Source organism: Aethalodelphis obliquidens, unplaced genomic scaffold (genome assembly GCF_003676395.1).
Source record: "Aethalodelphis obliquidens isolate GAN/ISIS:26980383/991018 unplaced genomic scaffold, ASM367639v1 scaffold28, whole genome shotgun sequence".
NCBI lineage: Eukaryota > Metazoa > Chordata > Mammalia > Artiodactyla > Delphinidae > Aethalodelphis > Aethalodelphis obliquidens.
The window spans coordinates 1,222,896-1,233,720 of record NW_020837972.1 but is presented as its reverse complement, the minus strand read 5'-3'; the positions used below and the strand labels follow the sequence as shown (position 1 = coordinate 1,233,720).

General features: G+C 45.1%; 1 long non-coding RNA gene across 1 annotated transcript in view; it reads left to right on the top strand.

The window, feature by feature from the left end:
• The first annotated feature begins 197 nt into the window (after positions 1-197).
• Positions 198-10,825, top strand: part of LOC113629681 (uncharacterized) — a 20,391-nt gene continuing 9,763 nt past the window's right edge. Inside the window, exons 1-2 of the long non-coding RNA XR_003436658.1 lie at positions 198-275; positions 10,625-10,733. This is a non-coding gene — a long non-coding RNA (uncharacterized LOC113629681). The remainder of the gene's footprint in view (positions 276-10,624; positions 10,734-10,825) is intronic.

Sequence of the window (10,825 nt, the reverse complement as noted above, 5' to 3'; positions counted from 1 at the left end):
TCCTCTGAAAAAAAATCGCTAAGACATATCTTTTGGGCTCTTTCTCATCGGTGAGCCTGTTACAGACATTTTTAATGTTTAAGCATGGGCGTATATTCAGGCATTTCTATAATCATCCTGATGACGAGCGTTTGACGTTATAAGCCCCGTTGCCTGTTGGGATGGAAGGGGGCGGAAGACTTAGAGGCGACGCAGCGCCTTCTGGGATGCAGAGGAGAGAAGCACTCAGAGGTGTGGGAGTACGAGTCTCCCTTGTCTGAGAGGCCGCCTCGGCGGTAAGTGAAGCTGGGCGCGCTTCGCCGGTGGCTATTGGCTTTTACGTTTGTCCATTCGCTGTTACCGGGATAAACAGAGCAAAAGCAGACTTTTTTCTTCACAGGGGTGGAGAGACTCGAGAGGCCACTTATATTTTCTGAGCCTTAGCGGAGGGTTGAAAAATGACGAAAGACCAAGCAGAATTACAGAACTCGTGGTATATTTAAAATGCACATTTAAGACGTTTTGAGCTTTTAATATGTATACACAAATTTCGTAGTGTGTTCCTCAAAGAATAATTACAAATTTATACAAATATTCACACCAAGTGGTGTGGTCTGGGAAGCAGGTAAAATTTGTAAAATTTGATGTTTTCTTCTTTCAGGCCTCTAAACTCCATTTGGAGATTGCCTCAAATTTTTATTTATTTATTAATTATTTAAGTTATTTTTGACTGCTGCGGCACATGGGATCTTCACTGAGGCATGGGGGATCTTTCGTTGTAACTCACAGGCTCCCCGGTCGTGGTGCGTGGGCTTCTCGCTAGTTCCGGCATGAGGGTTTTTCTCTCTCTAGTTGTGGCGCTCTGGTTCCAGAGCGTGTAGGCTCTGTAGTTGGCGGTACATGGGCTCTAGATGAGGCGCGAGAGCTCCATAGTTGTGGCGCACCGGCTTAGTTGCCCCTCAGCGTGTGGGATCTTAGTTCCCCGACCAGGGATTGAACCTGTGTCCCCTGCATTGTAAGGTGGACTTTTTACCACTGGACCACCAGGGAAGTCACAAGATTGCCTCATTTTTTTTTTTTTTTTGGTACGCGGGCCTCTCACAGCTGTGGCCTCTCCCGTTGCTGAGCACAGGCTCCGGACGCGCAGGCTTAGCAGCCATGGCTCACGGGCCTAGCTGCTCCGTGGCACGTGGGATCTTCCCTGACCGGGGCACGAACCCGTGTCCCCTGCATTGGCAGGCGGACTCTCAACCACTGCGCCACCAGGGAAGACACTGCCTCAAAATTTTGAATTTGAGGCCCTGTGAATGTGACCTGACCCAAAGTTGTAGTGATAGAACTCACCCTTTAAAGGTAAATACAGACATTAAACACTGGCTAGTGCTTGTTTTGAACAATGTGCATTTTATTATGTACTTTCAATTAAAGCTAAAGTAAAGTAAAAACCTAGTGATTCTACAAACAGCGAAAAATGAAATGAAATGAAAACCAGCTAGGGGAAGGTGAGCTGGCAGAACTTTGAATGAACTTGCCAGAGAGGTGTGAGGAAAACCAGGGTCATGTGGTGCTCCCAGCAGAAGACCAAGGAGTGTTCCAGAAGTGGGGCAGGAGAGAAGGAAGGATGGCAAAGATTGGTGCCACCATGAAAGTTATAAAAGGTGCAGAGGTGGTGGTCTCTATCACATCTCTGTTTAATTCATCAGTCTGGTGCCTGCAGAAACTGGATTGATTCTGGAGAATGACTATAGATTACTGTGCACTCAAGCAAGTAATAGCCCTGATCACAATTGATGCGCTTGAAATTGTTTCATTGCTAGAGCAGATTAATAAGGCTTGAGGTATATGGTTTGTTGCCATTGATTTAGCAAGTTCATTCTTTTACATTCCACTTAGAAAAGAGGATCAGGACTTCCCTGGCGGTCCAGTGGTTAAGACTCCACGCTTCCAATGCAGGGGGCCCGGGTTCGATCCCTGGTCTGGTAACTAAGATCCTGCATGCTGCGTGGTGCGGCCAAAAAATAAAGAGGATTAGAAACACTTCTCATTCTCATGGAACTGACAATAATATTCATTTAGTTTTACGTTGGGGCTATGTTAACTCTCCTGCCCTCTGTTATAATACTAGTCTGAAGAGATCTGGATCATCAGAACAGCCCACAGATGTGACACTGATCTGTTACACTGATATCATGCTGATCAGACAGGACATGTAGAGAGGGCTCTGAAGCAGGTCCTGGCTGCAGAGCAAACCGTGCCTCACTTGGACCATCGGATCCAGCAGACCCTATGGTGTTGGTGGAGTCAGCGGAGGGAAAGATTCAGTATAGAGCTTATGGCAAGCCCCAGTGGGAGAATCACAATGCAGAACTCTGGAATTCTTGGGCAAGGTCATGCCACCTACTGCAGAGAAGTGTACACCATTGAAGAAATACCTGCAGGCTTGTTACTGAGCCCTGGTATAAAACAGTTGGCCATTTGTCATCAAGTGACCAAGTTCAGAACTTCCAATTATGAGTTGGGTTATTTTGGACCCAGTGAGGAATAAAAGTAAATGGGCCCAGCAGAGGTCATTGTAAATATAATCAAGCCCTCCTGGGACCAGAGGGCACAAGTAAGCTGCATGAGCGAGTAGCCTAGGACCCCTATTGCACACAACAGTTGCTCCAAAATCCCTTCCCTGTTTGCCCCTAAGCCTGTATGGAGGTCCCACATGACTAGCTGAAAACGAGGAGGAAAAGACTCAAGCTTGGTTTATGGACAGGTTGGCTCAGTGCACAGGTGCAAAGCAAAAATAGACCACAGCTACATAGCAGCCACTTTCAGAGTTGGTCTTGAAAGACAGTGGAGATGGAAAATCTTCCCAATAGGTGGAGCTGCAAGCAGTCATCCGCTTTTTATGGAAGGAAAAGTGACCTAAGTTGAAAATACAGATAGGTTCCTGAGCAGTGGTCAGTGGTCTGGCTGTCTGGAAGGGGACCTGGAAGGAAAAGGACTAGAATGTAGAGATAAGGAGATCTGAGGTAGAGGCATATGGCTGGATGAGAGAAATAGAGAAAACACTGAGCCCCCAGTATGCCACTACTCCTTGAGGAGACCAACTGGCCACTTGACAATTCAGCTACAGTGGGCCTTTCTGTCCTGGAAATGTCACCAGTTTGTCCTGAGAGAGAGAGATACCTAACCTGGGCAAGGGTCTGCCTTGTCTGCCTGCAGACTCAGCCAGAGCCACTATTCAGCAGCCTATGGAATGCCTGATCTACAAGCATGGAATCCCACGTATCATAGCCTTCAACCAGGGACCTGTTTTACATGCAGGGAGGTGTAGGAGTAGGCCCATGGCCTTGGGATCCCATGGATATACCACCTACTGCACCATCCAGAGACATCCAGCATCACAGAATGCTGGAACAGCCTTCTACAAGCATAGCTGAGGTACCAGCTTGGAGGAAATACTCTGTGATAAGCCAACCCACTTACTCCCAATGACTCACTGGGAGAATATTGTGCTTCCCATTCCTGCAACTCTGAGCTCTGCAATGTTGGAGACCCTGGTCCTCAAAGAGGACATGCTTTTCCCAGGGGACACAGAAAGGGTTCCATTGAATTATAAGTTGTGGCTACCACATGGGTACTTTGACCTTCTTGTGCACAGGGACCAGCAGGTTTGAAGAATTTTTCGCACGGTTTGCTCTGCAGCCAGGACCTGCTTCAGAGCCCTCTCTACATGTCCTGTCTGATCAGCATGATATCAGTGTAACAGATCAGTGTCACATCTGTGGGCTGTTCCGATGATCCAGATCTCTTCAGACTAGTATTATAACAGAGGGCAGGAGAGTTAACATAGCCCCAACGTAAAACTAAATGAATATTATTGTCAGTTCCATGAGAATGAGAAGTGTTTCTGATCCTCTTTATTTTTTGGCCGCACCACACAGCATGCGGGATCTTAGTTACCGACACTGAGAGGCCCGCGTACCACAACAACAACAAAAAGACACATGCACCCCAATGTTCACAATGGGGATGGGACAACACGTGCAGAACCCAGGTGAGCTGCTTGGGAGCCTCCTGGCACTCCATTGCCCACTGCAACTGAGAATGGACACATGAATTACCCCTGGCATGAAAAGAGTTAACACACCAAGGGTTCACGACCCTCAGCAATAAGGTTTGGGTTATGCTATCAAGACCTGCTGAGGTAAGAGCTGAGACTCAGGTGAGTTTAGGATGGATGGTGGAAGAAGATGAATACCAACTGCAGCCCTGAGTCACGGATCAACCAAAGCAATGGAGGTTATGGTTTATTCTAGTAGCATCCCTTTTCTTAGGTTCCACTCAGGAAGCGAGGCCCATGGAACTATCTCTGAACCTGTGTGGAGAAGTAAATGTATGTGGTGCAAGGGGTAGACTGTAGTGGCTTCAAAACATGTCTCTCAGGCCTCCTACTGTGGGGAGCACAATTGCCCAATCGCCCCAGCTGTGCTCTGAAACCCATCGAGTGCTAGTGCAAAGGCTGTGCTTTCCATGGGCTCCCAGCCAATGACTGAGCACAGCAAGGATACTGAGGGAGGCCTGGTCCTTGGAGTCACAGGGCTCCTCTGTTGGGTGACTGTTTTGTGTCAGTCTCAGCCTATCATCGATAGTGATGCTATTGGCTAGGAGTGCCTGGGGGGCCTGTACTACCAGTGGGAGCCCCCCACACCCCAGACGTTTCCCCAACTGGAGCCAGTGTCGTGGATGGACTAGTCCTTGTGATTGCAAGATACACCTCAGCAACAACCATTAGGGAACTTTGGGGGGAAAAGAAAAGGTTTATTACAAGTCCTGGAGGGTACCTGGCACGTCTGGGGCCACACAGCAAGGTCACAGGTAGAGAGAGAGAGAGCATGCATCTGGGGTTTTGCCTTTATTGGGGTTGAGGATGAGGTGCCTAGGGTTTCACAGGTTCACTCTTTATTGGCAAATTTAAAACAGAAGAGCCAGAATTAGGACACAGGAAGGGAAAAGTGGGGTCACTCAAGCAGTCAGTTATGTAGGTTACCCAGGACTTTCTAAAAGGGGAATTTTGGGGAATTCCCTGGGGGTCTAGCAGTTAGGACTCTGCACTTTCACTGCCGAAGAGGCAGGTTCAATCCCTGGTCAGAGAACTAAGATCTCACAAGCCGCTGGGCTAAAAGAAAAAAGTGGGGGAGGGACTTCTTGGGTGGGGGCAGCCTGTCTCCTTATCTATTTGTTTAACTAGTAACTGTGTTCCACAAAATGTTTGAGGTGCGTGTCTTTGAAATGAATGCCTCAGCAATCGAAAGCTTAATGTCAGGCACTTAAAATTAAAAAAAAAAAAGCTTACTGTCAGGCACTTACACTACAGTAACTTCTTTTTTTTAAATTTATTTTTATTTTTGGCTGCATTGGGTCTTTGTTGCTGCGCTCGGGCTTTTCTGTAGTTGCGGTGAGCAGGCTTCTCATTGGGTGGCTTCTCTTGTTGCAGCCCACGGGCTCTAGGCACGTGGGCTTCAGTAGTTGTGGCTCGCAGGCTCTAGACCGCAGGCTCAGTAGTTGTGGCGCACAGGCTTAGTTGCTCCGCGGCACGTGGAATCTTCCCAGACCAGGGCTCGAACACATGTCCTCTGCATTGGCAGGCGGATTCTTAACCACTGAGCTGCCAGGGAAGCCCCACTACAGTAACTTTGATCCCAGGGCTTGCCGTAGGCCTTGCTGAAAGTTTCTTAAATCTCTACAGCATTAATTATTAGAGAAATGCAAATCAAAACTACAATGAGGTATCACCTTACACCGTTCAGAATGGCCATTATCAAAAAACCTAGAAACATAACTAATAAGAACCTGCTATATAAAAAATAAATAAAATAAAATTCAAAAACAAAAAAAATCTAGAAACAATAAATGCCGGAAAGGGTGTGGTGAAAAGGGAACCCTCCTGCACTGTTGGTGGGAATGTAAATTGATACAGCCGCTGTGGAGAACAGTATGTAGTTTCCTTAAAAAACTAAAAATAGAACTACCATATGACCCAGCAATCCCACTACTGGGCATATACCCAGAGAAAACCATAATTCAAAAAGACACATGTGGGCTTCCCTGGTGGTGCAGTGGTTGAGAGTCCACCTGCCAATGCAGGGGACAGGGGTTCGTGCCCCGGACCGGGAAGATCCCACATGCCGCGGAGCGGCTGGGCCTGTGAGCCATGGCCGCTGAGCCTGCGCGTCTGGAGCCTGTGCTCCACAGCGGGAGAGGCCACAACACTGAGAGGCCCGCTTACCACAACAACAACAACAAAAAGACACATGCACCCCAATGTTCATTTCAGCACTATTTACAATAGCCAGGACATGGAAGCAACCTAAATGCCCATCAACAGACAAATGATTAAAGAAGATGTGGTACATATATACAATGGAATATTAGCCATAAAAAGGAACGAAATTGGGTCATTTGTAGAGATGTGGATGGATCTAGAGACTGTCATACAGTGAAGTAAGTCAGAAATAGAAAAACAAATATCGTATATTAACGCATATATGTGGAACCTAGAAAAATGGTACAGATGAACCTGTTTGCAGGGCAGAAATAGAGACACAGATGTCGAGAACAAACGTATGGACACCAAGGGGGGAAGTGGCAGGGGTGGTGGTGGTGGTGTGATGAATTGGGAGATTGACATATATACACTAATATGTATAAAATAGATAATTAATAAGAACCTGCTGTATAAAAAATAAATTCAAAAATTCAAAAAACAAAAACAAAAAGACATGTACCACAATGTTCATTGCAGCACTATTTACAATAACCAGGACATGGAACCAACCTAAATGTCCATCAACAGATGAATGGATAAAGAAGATGTGGCACATATATACAGTGGAATATTACTCGCCATAAAAAGAAACAAAATTGAGTTATTTGTAGTGAGGTGGATGGACCTAGAGTCTGTCATACAGAATGAAGTAAGTCAGAAAGAGAAAAACAAACACCGTATGCTAACGCATATATGTGGAATCTAAAAACAAAAACAAAAAAAATGGTACTGATGAACCTATTTGCAGGGCAGGAATAAAGAGGTAGACATAGAGAATGAACTTGAGGACATGGGGTGGGAGGGCGAAGCTGGGGTGAAGTGAGAGTAGCATTGACATATATACACTACCGAATGTAAAATAGCTAGTGGGAAGCAGCAACATAGCACAGGGAGATCGGCTTGGTGATTTGCGATGACCTAGAGAGCTGGGATAGGGAGGGTGTGAGGGAGGCTCAAGAGGGAGGGGATGTGGGGATATATATATGCATATGGATGATTCACTTTGTTGTACAACAGAAAGTAACACAGTATTGTGAAGCAATTATACTCCAGTAAAGATCTATTAAAAAAAAATATCTCTACAGCAGTCTCAGACCTCCCTTACCTATTTCCTTCCTTCCCTCTCTCCTTCACAGGGGTCAGACCTGCACCATAGTCTGACAGGTCCACTGGCTTCCTCTGGTTCCCTTTCCCTTTATACTCATAGAATTTTCCCCGATCAATCCTATGCACATCTAATACCATCTTGGCATCTGCTCTTGGAGGACCAGGACTAACACAACCAGTCATAGATTTATAGCTTGATTTTTCACAAACCAAATACACCCATATAAGCAGTACCCAGCTCAGGAAACAGAACGTGACCAGCGCCCATGAGCCCTCCCTGCAGTGCCCCCTTCCAGTTCCTATCCCTCAAAGAGAATCACTAATCAAATTCCCACATCATACCTTAGTTTTGCCCATTTTTCAGCTCTCTGTGGACAAAAAAATGTCACCTGCTGTATCAGTAAAAAAAAAAAAAGGATGTTCCTGCCATCAGGCCATCAGCCACTGCAGCAGCCTCACTGGGCATCCTTGCTACGAAGTCCAAGCTCATACTACTCACTGCACGACAGGCCAATAAATTGAGAGATGAGTTGTTGGGGCAAGGAATAGCGACTTTATTCAGAAAGCCAGCAGACCGAGAAGATGGTGGACTCATGTCCCAAAGAACCATCTTGCCTGAGTTAGAATTCAGGCTTCATTTATACTAAAAGGGGAGGGAGTAAAGTCAAACATTTCCTGGTTCTGGTCAGCCTCAGGAGGGGATGTGTTAGTTTCCTCCTTCCTGTAGTCATTCACAGGTGGGCCTGGTCTGGATGTGAGCCAAACAAAGGGATTTTAGCTTAGTGCTCATCACCTGGGAGGCAGGGGTCCCAGAGGAGGGTCATTATAATTCAAGCTTATAGGCAACATCCCTTTAGTGATTAACTTGTAATAGAATTCCCTATTACACCCTGAAGGGATTCAGATGGAGAAAAACAGGATACTAGCCCTAGATAGCTAAAGTGCATATCAAAGGAATGATTTCAATGAGCCCAGACTCTTGCATCTTCCCATACATAGAAAAGCACTAAATTCATTAACTTGAGATGTCTGTTTTCTCTTTAATTAACAGTAATCTTTTGATGTTCCAACTACCTGGGCTTTTTGTTGTTTTTCGTTTGTTTGTTGTTTCTTTGTGTGTTTTTTGTTTATTTTTTTGCAAAAACTCCTCTATGTATCCTGGCTCCTCCCTTACCTCTTCAGAACAGTCCCTTAGAGTTATCTGAGAGGCTGTATCCTGGGCTTAAGTCCTCAGAAAGTCTGCTGAATAAAACATAATTTTAGGGCTTCCCTGGTGGCGCAGTGGTTGAGAGTCCGCCTGCCGATGCAGGGGACACGGGTTCGTGCCCTGGTCTGGGAAGATCCCACATGGCGCAGAGCACCTGGGCCCGTGAACCATGGCCGCTGAGCCTGCGCGTCCGGAGCCTGTGCTACGCAACGGGAGAGGCCACAACAGTGAGAGGCCCGCGTACCGCAAAAAAAAAAAAAAAAAAAAAAAAAATTCGGCATGGGGGAATTCCCTGGCAGTCCAATGGTTAGGACTCTGTGCTTCCACTGCAGGGGGCACAGGTTCAATCCCTGGTCAGGGAACCAAGATCCCTGTGTGGCACAGCCATAAAAAAAAAAAAAAAAGAAATTGGGGATGGGGTCAGTTGACTGTTTCTGTCTATAAGTCTTATGCAGTTGAAATCATGAAAGCTGGAATAGTCTGAGGGCTGGAGAAGCTGGGGGCTGGCTGGACATGCTTCTGTTTCTTCAGGTAATCACAGGGCTTCTTCAGGTAATCATGTGGATTACTTTCCTGGGCCAATTTAGGCTTCCACCCAGGATAGCAGCCTCAGGGTGGTTGGACTGTTTACACAACAGCTCTCAAGTGTTGCCAAGAGCAAGGTGGCAGTGCATTATCTTTTCTGACTTGAGGTCATATATTATCACTTCTTGTATATTCTGCAACTTACAAGCAAGTCACAAATCTGCCCAGATTCAAAGGGAGAGGACTTAGACTTTGTGAATGAATGACAAAATTATAGAAGACCACAGTGGGATGGGGTATTGTTGCAGCCATCATTGCAAAATACAATCTGATATATGCTCTTTGTCTCTATTAATGCTTTTTGCCTAAGACTATTTGATCTGATAATAATATAGCTAAGCCAGCTTTATTTTGGTTGGTATTTTTCTGGTATATCTTTTTCTAACCTTTCACTTTTAATCTTTTTGCATTTTTATGTTATAGGAATTTCTCTTGAAAACAGAATATAGCTGGGTATTTTAAAAACCAACCTGATAGTCTTCGCCCTTGAACTGGATAGTTTAATCCATTTACATGGATTGTGATGGCTGATATATTTGGGTTTCTGTCTTCTGTCTTATTTTTGTTCTACCTATTCAGTTTTTCTGGGTTTCTTTTTTCTCCCCCTCCTTTTTGTTTTCTTTTAGATTAAATTCTCCCCACAATAATTCTGTTTGTCCTTCTACTAGTTTACATACTGTTTCTGTTCTTTAAATGATTATCCAAAATTTTTAACTTACACTTAAAATCAATAGACCCTCCAGAACATAGGATTATTTATTTAAGGACACCAGCAAAATACCTTCAAAGTCCACAGAAATGATGAGATGATGATTTTAAGGACTCCTCCTTTTTTTTTTAAAAGAAGTAGACTTTATTTTGGGGACTTCCCTGGTGGTCCAGTGCTTAAGAATCTGCCTTCCAATGCAGGGGACGTGGCTTCGATCCCTGGTTGGGGAACTAAGATCCCACATGCCACGGGGCAACTAAGCCCACGTGCCACAATTACTGAGCCCACGTGCCACAACTAGAGAGAAGCCTGCGAGCTGCAACTAAGACCCAGTGCAGCCAAATAAATAAATAGATAGATAGATTTTATTTTTAATTTTTCCCCCCCGCCACACCACACAGCATGTGGGATCTTATTTCCCCGACAAGGAATTGAACCCACACCCCCTGCATTGGAAGCGTGGAGTCTTAACCACTGAACTGCCAGGAAAGTCGCCAGGACTTTATTTTTTAGAACAGCTTTAGCTTTACATAAAAATTGCGTAGGTAGTGCAGAGAATTCCCATATATCCCTCAGTTTTTCTTATTATTAACATCTAACATTAGTATGGTACATTTGTTACAATTAATGAACCAGTATTGATACTTTATTATTAATATACATTATTCAGATTTCCTTAGTTTTAAACCTAATATCTTTTTTTTTTTTTCTGTTCCAGGACACCACGTTACATTTGTCATGTCTCCTTAGGCTCCTCTTGGCTGTGACAGTTTCTCAGACCTTCCTTATTTGTGATGACCTGGACAGTTTTGAGGAGTCCTGGTCAGGTATTTTGCAGGATGTTTGGAATTTGTTTTTTTACTCATGGTTAAACTGGGGGTTGGAGGGACTTCCCTGGTGGTCCAGTGGGTAAGACTCC